Source organism: Cebidichthys violaceus, unplaced genomic scaffold (assembly GCF_023349555.1).
Source record: "Cebidichthys violaceus isolate CVI_PGR_0920_01 unplaced genomic scaffold, fCebVio1.0.p SCAF_90, whole genome shotgun sequence".
Lineage (NCBI taxonomy): Eukaryota > Metazoa > Chordata > Actinopteri > Perciformes > Stichaeidae > Cebidichthys > Cebidichthys violaceus.
In genome coordinates, this window is record NW_027176976.1 from 417,544 (window position 1) to 429,068 (window position 11,525).

At 38.8% G+C, this 11,525-nt stretch overlaps 1 protein-coding gene across 4 annotated transcripts in view; it reads right to left on the minus strand.

Annotated features, from left to right (window-relative positions):
• Window positions 1–8,592: 8,592 nt before the first annotated feature.
• The window catches only part of nacc1b (nucleus accumbens associated 1, BEN and BTB (POZ) domain containing b), a 17,794-nt gene continuing 14,861 nt past the window's right edge, over window positions 8,593–11,525 (minus strand). For all 4 annotated transcript variants that reach the window (XM_068704360.1, XM_068704357.1, XM_068704358.1 and 1 more), the window contains one exon: window positions 8,593–11,525. This exon is cut by the window's right edge and continues 1,832 nt beyond it. The gene's annotated coding sequence lies outside the window, so the exon portion shown is untranslated.

Genomic DNA, 11,525 nt, shown 5'->3' on the forward strand with positions numbered 1-11,525 from the left:
AGTATGTTGAAAAATATAAAAAAAGTCATAGTATAGTATGTTGAAAAATATGAATAGAGTCATAGTATAGTATGTTGAAAATATAAAAAAAAGTCATAGTATAGTATGTTGAAAAATATTAAAAAAAAAGTCATAGTATAGTATGTTAAAAAATATAAAAAAGTCATAGTATAGTATGTTAAAAAATATAAAAAAGTCATAGTATAGTATGTCGAAATATATAAAAAAGTCATAGTATAGTATGTCGAAATATATAAAAAAGTCATAGTATAGTATGTTGAAAAATATAAAAAAGTCATAGTATAGTATGTCAAAAATATGAAGTCATAGTATAGTATGTCGAAAAATATGAAAAAAGTCATAGTATAGTATGTTGAAAAATATGAATAGAGTCATAGTATAGTATGTTAAAAAATATAAAAAAGTCATAGTATAGTGTGTCGAAATATATAAAAAAGTCATAGTATAGTATGTTAAAAAATATAAAAGTCATAGTATAGTATGTCGAAAAATATGAAAAGTCATAGTATAGTGTGTCGAAATATATAAAAAAGTCATAGTATAGTATGTTGAAAAATATAAAAAAGTCATAGTATAGTATGTTAAAAAATATAAAAGTCATAGTATAGTATGTCGAAAAATATGAAAAGTCATAGTATAGTGTGTCAAAATATATAAAAAAGTCATAGTATAGTATGTTGAAAAATATAAAAAAAGTCATAGTATAGTATGTCAAAAAATATAAAAAAGTCATAGTATAGTATGTTGAAAAATATGAATAGAGTCATAGTATAGTATGTTGAAAAATATAAAAAAGTCATAGTATAGTATGTCGAAAAATATGAAAAAGTCATAGTATAGTATGTCGAAAAAAAAAAAAAAGTCATAGTATAGTATGTTGAAAAATATAAAAAAGTCATAGTATAGTATGTTGAAAAATATAAAAAAGTCATAGTATAGTATGTTAAAAAATATAAAAAAGTCATAGTATAGTATGTCGAAAAATATGGAAAAAGTCATAGTATCGTGTGTCGAAAAATATAAAAGAGTCATAGTATAGTATGTCGAAAAATATAAAAAAAGTCATAGTATAGTATGTCGAAAAATATAAAAAAGTCATAGTATAGTATGTCGAAAAATATGAAAAAGTCATAGTATCGTATGTTGAAAAATATAAAAAAGTCATAGTATAGTATGTTGAAAAATATAAAAAAGTCATAGTATGTTGAAAAATATAAAAAAAGTCATAGTATAGTATGTTGAAAAATATAAGAGTCTAGTATAGTATGTTGAAAAATATTAAAAAAAAGTCATAGTATAGTATGTTGAAAAATATAAGAGTCTAGTATAGTATGTTGAAAAATATTAAAAAAAAGTCATAGTATAGTATGTTGAAAAATATGAATAGAGTCATAGTATAGTATGTTAAAAAATATAAAAAAGTCATATAGTATGTTGAAAAATATAAAAAAAGTCATTGTATAGTATGTTGAAAAATATAAAAAAGTCATAGTATAGTATGTCGAAAAATAAAAAAAAGTCATAGTATAGTATGTTGAAAAATATAGAAAAGTCATAGTATAGTATGTTAAAAAATATAAAAAAGTCATAGTATAGTATGTTGAAAAATATAAAAAAGTCATAGTATAGTATGTTAAAAAATATGAATAGAGTCATAGTATAGTATGTTAAAAAATATAAAAAAGTCATATAGTATGTTGAAAAATATAAAAAAAGTCATAGTATCGTGTGTCGAAAAATATAAAAGAGTCATAGTATAGTATGTCGAAAAATATAAAAAAAGTCATAGTATAGTATGTCGAAAAATATAAAAAAGTCATAGTATAGTATGTCGAAAAATATGAAAAAGTCATAGTATCGTATGTTGAAAAATATAAAAAAGTCATAGTATAGTATGTTGAAAAATATAAAAAAGTCATAGTATGTTGAAAAATATAAAAAAAGTCATAGTATAGTATGTTGAAAAATATAAGAGTCTAGTATAGTATGTTGAAAAATATTAAAAAAAAGTCATAGTATAGTATGTTGAAAAATATAAGAGTCTAGTATAGTATGTTGAAAAATATTAAAAAAAAGTCATAGTATAGTATGTTGAAAAATATGAATAGAGTCATAGTATAGTATGTTAAAAAATATAAAAAAGTCATATAGTATGTTGAAAAATATAAAAAAAGTCATTGTATAGTATGTTGAAAAATATAAAAAAGTCATAGTATAGTATGTCGAAAAATAAAAAAAAGTCATAGTATAGTATGTTGAAAAATATAGAAAAGTCATAGTATAGTATGTTAAAAAATATAAAAAAGTCATAGTATAGTATGTTGAAAAATATAAAAAAGTCATAGTATAGTATGTTAAAAAATATTTAAAAAGTCATAGTATAGTATGTTGAAAAATATACAAAAGTCATAGTATGTTGAAAAATATAAAAAAAGTCATAGTATAGTATGTTGAAAAATATAAAGTCATAGTATAGTATGTTGAAATATATAAAAAAGTCACAGTATAGTATGTTGAAAATTATGAATAAAGTCATAGTATAGTATGTGTAGCGGCATTCTTCTCTCCATCTGGTGATCCACACTTCTACTCTTACAGTCTGTTTGACAATAAGCTTGACGTGAAATGATTCTTCAGAGACAGTAACTCAATTTAAAAGGTTTTAAACTCAAACAAATGAAGTTACCAGATTCATTCTGTGCTCCACTTGACTGACCAACCCCACCTGAGGGCTGTTGGCTGTGACGTAGTCAGTAGAGAGACTAAAGGAGCATTTAAACATTTCTTTCATTGTGGTATTACTACTTGTACTTTGTCCACTGCTGTACCCGAGCAGGAGACAACGTTTGAAGGCAACTTACAGTCAACTTCTCATTGTGCAGTTGCCACTTACGGCCACAGTGGCCGCTGTTCTGCAAAAAAATCGACACATCTTAAAAATGGAAAATACCTAAATCACGGGAATAAAGACGGGACGCAGCAGTAAGGTCAGTCCTGTTCAGTCCTGTTTGTTAAAAACCTTTTATTAAGATATTCAGATTTTTCCTCATTTTTAATCAGTCGGGTTTCTTTTTCTCTTTACAGTAGTTAATGTGCAATTATCTTTATTACCGGGTCACAGTTAGGAATTCACAAAGTTATTGGCACTTGGAACACATGGGGGAAACACTGGCATGTACAGGGGGGGGGGGGCAGTTTGGTCGGATGGGGGGAGGGGGGGGGACACGGCAGGGGGGGTACGGGTCTTTGGGGGGTGTGTGTGTTTTTCTTTGACTTCAGTAGAAACTACTGCTTTCTTTTTGTTTTATCCTTTTTTTGTCGTCGTCGTCTACCTCCAAAAAAAGCTGTTATTTCACTTTTTCATTTTTCTGGGTTATGAAGAATAATAAAGAATAATAGCTCATGCTGCGAGTGCACATCTAACAATCAAACTTCGATAGTGCTTCTATGTCATAATGTACAGTTTATATATTCATATATTTATAGTGGAAAACTAAAAAAAAAAAAAAAAAAAAGAGAAAAAGAAAAGAGTTCTGCGGAGTATTTTTTTTTTTTTTACCCATCAACACCAGAGACAAGGAAGAGAAGGAATAAAAAATATCATTCACGGTTGCTTTGATCCTGTGTACCCCCCCCCCCTCCTCCCCCCCGTAGTATAACTCTGAGGTAAGACTGTTTTGACGTGGACTCTCGGCTGGCGTCCCGTCGCTCTGTAAAAACCCTGCGCTGCGATGCGTTCAAAAAGCGGTGCGAGAGGCGCTCTGCTGAGGCTCCCGGCGGTTTGATTCCTGAAAAACAAAAGGAGTCCGGCGTACCCGCTGCTGTGTGACGGCAGCCACAGCAGCGCTGAGAGATCGGTGGGCATTAAGGTCTGCTATGGCTGACAGCTCCCGAGGTAAACTGGTACGTTTAACTGCATTAGTGACGCGAAGACGAGCTTCTGCGTCTCAGAGGTTTGCCCGTTTTGTATTCATTTATACATATACAATATATATATATTTATATATATAGAGAGAGATTTGTGAGTGTGTTTTGTCTCTGGTGTGTAGGGATTTGGGAGTAAATGTTTTTTCTGGGTAGACTACAGACCTGCAGAAAGAGACGGGGGGGGGGGGGCCATGAGGTCGGGCTGCAGCGCCGAGGAAGAGGAGGAGGAGGAGGAGGAGGAAGGGATGGAGAGGAGGGGGGGGGAGAATCATGATCTTGATTTAAAAAGAAAATAAAAGTCCGGATCCGCTTCGCTCGCTCCTCAAGTTTAGTCAGTTCTCAACGACACAACTCCCGACATTCAGCAGGGTCCCCCACACCGGAACCAGAACCACAGGTCCACCCTGGAGCGTTGACATCAGCCGCTAGCTGGTGAAGGTAGTGGAGCATCAGATAAAGCTCCCGGTGGAGACCACAAAACCAGAGCTAAAAAAAAAAAAAAAAAAAAAGGGAGGCTGAGTATCCGACAGGGCTTCATCAGGACCACGAGGGATGGAGGCTGTGTCTCTGTGGTTCAATGTGTCCCATGTGAGGGACGGACGACAGACGGGACCTTTGAAGCCAACGCTCAACAGTCTGAGGGTGGATTCAAACACAGAACGTCGTGACGTCGTCCACAGACGGAACCAGACGCGGTCCGGCTCCACGGAACACCTGGCTGACGAGCAGAACTCTTCTGGAGGTTTTTTGAGACCATCAAATCAGAAACCTTCTGAGATCTGAACCCGGTCCCAGTCCAACTCCAACCTTCACCCCTTTACTGGAGCCCCTCCCACCCCCCTCCCCCTCCTCCCTCACCCACATGCAGAGCAGGGAGACAGGTCATCATCATCATCATCATCATCGTAGTTTTTTACAGTAAACATAAGTCATAAAGAGAAGAGAAAACGTACAAAATAAAAAAAGGGAATAATAGTACAAAAAGATAAAAACAACAAAAATAAGGAACTTACAAAAAGAACCCTTACATTATATCTTGACCCCCCCCCCCTCCCTCCCCCCCACACCAGCATCCAAACCACAGACAGGAAGTGACGTAGTGAGCGTGCTCAGAAAGGTGCAGAGGGCTTTGACTCTCCGCTCGCCCAAAAGGTGCTTTTTTGATTTTTTTTTATCTGTTTTTAAGGATCGCTCCTCGTCACTTCAGCTCCTCTCTGTGGGTCGGCGGCCGGGACCGAGATCAGGAGGCCGGCGGACGGACGAGTCACAGCTGCAGGTGCTCTTTTTATTTGTGTAAGTCACGTCAGCGACCGTCAATCTGCCGACAGCTTTATTTGGCATCACACGCGCTCCACGTTTTGGCGGGTTTTTTTTTTTCTGCGTCTTGTGTCGAATTCGTTTAAATCTGAAAACGATGAGCAGCAGAAGCGTCCGGCGGTCTGCCGCTAAGGTGCTCGGAGGAGTACAGTGATCGAGACTCTTTGTCGGTACAATCGTAGCTTTGTGTGTGTGTGTGTGTGTGTGTGTGTGTGTGTGTGTGTGTGTGTGTGTGTGTGTGTGTGTGTGTGTGTGTGTGTGTGTGTGTGTGGGATCACTGCTTCTCGGGATACATCGCCCTCTGGTAGCGCCGAGCAGCTACTGCAGCCACCGATAGGATCTCTGGGCTGCAGTAGCTGTTTCTAGCCACTCGGTGGCGTTTAAACTAAAAAGGAAACAAAACATTCAATTCAAGCAGCAGTAGCTTATTCTTTGCGTAACAGCTGGTTCAGAACCAGGTCAAGTAAACGTACTTTGGGTCGATTTGTAAATGCGTTCGTATCGTAACGGAGGATTTGATCCACGGAGAGATTTTTGTTTTCAAACAGACATTCAGGCTTGAAGCCTTAAAATGAAGTGAGCCCATGCAGCGCTTTGCTCGCCTCGTCCGTCCATCAGCTGGTCCCTGACCCCCCCCCCCCCCCCCCCCACACACACACACACACACACACACACACACACAGCAGCTGCAGTACAGTAAAAACCAAACATCTGGTCCAGCATTAAAACCTCGTCCAACAATCGCAATGCAAAAATATGTGGTTCTCTTTCTCTAAACTATTTTACAGCTAACCCACGTCTCGCCTTTCTTCTTTTTTTTTTCCCCTCGTTTTCTTTTTTTAAACTTGGCAGCTCTACGTACTCTACGTGTTAATGTGGACTTGTTAGTAGCATCTCTCAGACCTTAAAGGACTACAGAACACCAGCTCAGATGTAGAAACACAACGGTAAAAAAGAAAAAAACGGAAAGAAAATGTAAAATGTGTACAAAGCTCTTCTAAAAGCGCGTGTCGCTTTAAGAAAAAGTTAAAAAGCGTCTACTCTGGCCCCGCTCAACCTGTAGTCCAGAACCTGTGCTCACCGTTTTAGATTTGAGGTTCTGGTTCCACGTTGCGCCCCCGGTAAGAACCGGTCCACACGGACAGACAGAACCCTCAAATATCACAACCTACTCCTTTCTTTTCAAAATCTTACAAAAAAACTTCTCAAAATGACAAAACCCGCCTTCAACTTCACCTGGATCTCCGGCCCGTATTATTTAAAGAACACCGACGTCTCACACAGAACTCTACGGAACCCGTTGACCCCGAGCAGCGTCTGGCAGGCCGTCAGAACTCTCTCTGGTAAACAGTTACAGTGTTTGTATCTAGGGGCTTTTATTGTGAAAGGGTAACAACGGAAGGAGTGGATCTTTGTCGAGGTCGTGAAAGAGTAATAAAGTTTCTTGTTTCGAATGTGTTGATTGTGCACAACGTGATAATAATGTATGTAATAATGTATGTAATTGATTGTGCACAACGTGATAATAATGTATGTAATAATGTATGTAATATGTATGTAATAATGTATGTAATATGTATGTAATAATGCATGTAATATGCATGTAATAATGTATGTAATAATGTATGTAATATGTATGTAGTAACGTATGTAATGTATGTAATAACGTATGTAATATGTATGTAATAATGTATGTAATATGTATGTAGTAACGTATGTAATGTATGTAATAACGTATGTAATATGTATGTAATAATGTATGTAATATGTATGTAGTAACGTATGTAATATGTATGTAATAATGTATGTAATATGTATGTAGTAACGTATGTAATGTATGTAATAACGTATGTAATATGTATGTAATATGTATGTAATAATGTATGTAATATGTATGTAGTAACGTATGTAATATGTATGTAATAATGTATGTAATATGTATGTAATAACGTATGTAATATGTATGTAATAATGTATGCAATGTATGTAATATGTATGTAATAACGTATGTAATATGTATGTAATATGTATGTAATAACGTATGTAATATGTATGTAATATTGTATGTAATAACGTATGTAATATGTATGTAATAACGTATGTAATATGTATGTAATATTGTATGTAATAACGTATGTAATATGTATGTAATATGTATGTAATAACGTATGTAATAACATATGTAATATGTATGTAATAACATATGTAATAACGTATGTAATAACATATGTAATATGTATGTAATAAGTATGTAATAATGTATGTAATAACGTATGTAATATGTATGTAATAATGCATGTAATAATGCTGTTAGTGTGAAGTTAAAGTCACGAACACCGTCTCAATAATCACGTGTCTCTCATGCGTCTTAGAGGACATCAGAGACTCCACACATTACAGACTTTAGTGCAATTTAAACTTCAAAGCTCTGCTTTTTATTTTATTTTACTTTTAGGAGGCTTTGTTTCGTGGTCTGGATCCGCCTCATCAAGAAGCGGGTCCTGGTCTTGGGGGGGGGGGGTCAGGGTTTTTTTTTTCAAGGGGATATTTTAGGGGGCATTCGGTCCACGACCCCGCCCCTCTGCACACCGCCCCTCTGCACACCGCCACGCTACAGAAACAAACACGCACACCCAGGTAGTTATCTTGGCGGCACAGAGCCAGAGAGACGATCACCACCACCCTCCTCCTCCTCTTCGTCGTCATTAGCCTCCTTTCTCTCCCTCCTCCTCCTCCTCCCTCTCTCTCACTCTTGTCTCTTTGTCTGGATTGTGGCTTCGCTCATGTGACGGCAGACTGCCGCAATGCCTCATCTGTCCTGGGAGATTCTTAACAAACGTCTCCTCCTCAGGAAGAGCAGCACCTCCTCCTCAAGTCGAGGATGATTAGAATTATTCTTTTGAGCCCACTTGGATTTAAACAGTCTGGTCAATATATTCGTGCCCGATTCTCTCATGTGGACATTCTGATTCGTCCCGGGGCAAAATAGGGACAGATAGACTTCTTCTCAATACACACACACACACACTGATGTGCTTGGTCAGATGCACCTACACCCATTCATCTGCATATTTGCATTCCAATAGCTCACATGTACACACACACACACACACACACACACACACACACACACACACACACACACACACACACACACACACACACACACACACACACACACACACACACACACACACACACACACACACACATTTGGCAGCCCCATCTGTTGTTGCTGTAGACAGCAAACACTCACACACACGTGCGCGCGCACGCACGCACGCACACACACACACACACACACACACACACACACACACACACACACACACACACACACACACACACACACACACACACACACACACACACACACACACACACACACACACACACACACACACACACACACTAGGGGATACAGACATACGGGTGAGAGTTTGGCAGGGATTTGCATTCTATGAAGAAAATGGAGTCGACACAGAAATGAAGCAGCGGTGGAGAGAAAAACGATAGTTTTACGTAATGAAGCGTCAAGGGACCGACACTATTTAGCTCCTTCCTGTGTGTGTGTGTGTGTGTGTGTGTGTGTGTGTGTGTGTGTGTGTGTGTGTGTGAGAGAGATGTAAACAAAGAAAAGCTGAGAGACGGGTGAGGGCAGAGAGGGAGGGAGGGAAAAAGGGACAATTGAAATCAAGAGACAAAGTGTCCCCATGCAGGAGGACGGGACGTTTAGACCGGGCACAGATTTAGGGAGCGGAGCCAAAAGAAGTCCATTTCACATTTGAATGATTTTGATGTAGAAAGGTGCAACGTGGTCCTACAGAACAGATGTGTGGACTCTGGGTGTGTGACTCTGCAGATGTGTGTTGGTATGGAGCTCTGTGAGGCAGACAAAAACAAACAGCCACTCATCTAAACCTCTCTGCACATACCACCCACTCACACACACTCTCACACTCTCTCTCTCACACACACACACACACACACACACACACACACACACACACACACACACACACACAGAGACAGACCTTGCAGAGCCGAGCACCCAAACCACCCACACACAGTGACAGACATGCGCAGTCGTAGCGTGAAGCCAGACACACACGTATGCAGCGCATAGATCCGAGACGCAGACCCAGCCTGGCATAGACATGCGCATTACACACACACACACACACACACACACACACACACACACACACACACACACACAGTGCCACTGTCAAAAGCTCTTTGGAGTGAGGAGGCAGACATTAACATGCCATAAATGGAGATGGAGGGAAGCGAGCGGGGAGGGAAAAAAAAAAGAGAAGAAAACTGCATACATACATTAATATGCATGCGTGCGCACACACACACACACACACACACACACACACACACACACACACACACACAAAGCCTTTACAAACAGCTCCCAAACCCACAAAAAAGCTCACGCTGACGTACACAGCAGTATGCATTCACACGAAATCATCTGAGCGTCCCAGCCAACACCCCCCCCCCCCCCCCTCTCTAGGGAAGCTCAGACTGTCCTCTTCTTCCCTCTCTCATCTCAGATTTTTCTTTTCTCATTTAAGGCGGTGGTTTTTAAAAAAAGCATCGGAATACAAAGATTTAAAAACAAAAATGGAAAATGTGCAAACCTCCAAATCTCCCCCTCCCCCCCATTTCTCTCTCTCTCTCTCTCTCTCTCTCTCTCTCTCTCTCTCTCTCTCTCTCTCTCTCTCTCTCTCTCTCTCTCTCTGTCCTCAGTAACTGAACTTGTCTTCCTAGATTGCACCATGTGCTCCAGAGCACAGTGTGTGTGTGTGTGTGTGTGTGTGTGTGTGTGTGTGTGTGTGTGTGTGTGTGTGTGTGTGTGTCACTCTGGCAATAAGGTGCTTGAGGTTTCTTCTCATTTCAAAATAAAATAAAGTAAAAATAGAAACCATTAAAAGGCCAAATGATCGGTTGTATAAACGTCTAGTGCAGCTGAACGATCATCTAGAATGTGTCGAGTCGTTTCTTTTTGGTGGTTTTAAAGTGTTAGGCAAGATTATCACACTTTAAAAAAAAAAAGAAACATTTTTGATACGATTTCGCAAACTGGGAATTTCGTTAATAATCCAACGACGGATATGTAAATTAAACACTCAGGGAATATCATGTAAAAAAGGCAAAAACGATTAATAGATATTATTATTATTATTACAGTGGATGTAACACTCGACGTGTTCCCTTTTGTTAAATGTTGGCACCTTTGACCGTCTGCTGCATCGCATTTCAAAAGAAAAACAACAAGACTGGTTGGTGTTCCCTAGCATCCCACTAGCGTTCACTAGCATCCCACTAGCGTTCACTAGCATCCCACTAGTGTTCACTAGCATCCCACTAGCGTTCACTAGCATCCCACTAGCGTCCTCCTAGCGTTCACTAGCATCCTCCTAGCGTTCACTAGCGTCCCCCTAGCGTTCACTAGCATCCCACTAGCGTTCACTAGCATTCACTAGCATTCACTAGCGTTCACTAGCGTCCACTAGCGTCCAAGATAAGACCAGCTGAGCTCATTGAATAGAATCATCAACATCTGTACAACATTAAAAATGCTAAGTGAGACGATGACAGCGAGAAGTTAAATGTGAATTCCTCTCCAGCTGACATGAGGAACTAGAGAGCAGCGATCATCTGGTCTCCGTCTCAACTCAAACCCGTCCACCTCGCTGTCCTAAAAACTTGGTTCTTGGACATGGTGCCTTCAAAGACCTCACAATATAATTGGTTTTCAATTGTTTTGTATCCATGTATAATGTGAATACGTTTAGATTTAAATATCCACTGAATGTACTCAGTTCACCAGGAGATCTTCACATTTAAGACGCTGGAATCACAGAATTTTGCCTTTTTTCTTCTTAAAAAACAATTAGAAAACAGTCGATTAATGGATGATAATAAAGTCCACCTGACATGAGGACGCTCACCTTCACGTTGATTGTCTGGGATCGATTTTACGACAGAGTTTGAACTGGAGCGAGGATTTGAATATCTGTGGCTTTCATTGATTTAGGAGCAAAACATCAGTGACTAACTAAGAGAACGAGGTTCACCTGGAGCCCCTCGGTTCACCATCACTTTTCTACAAGACGCCATTCAGCGACGGCCGTTTCTCCTTTGAATTAACTGAATGTAAGGCGAGCGCTCGCGTGTGGCGGGCGACGAGTCCCCTTTAATTCCCATGCTGCTCCGCTGTACTGTAGCTGATGCGGCTGACAGCG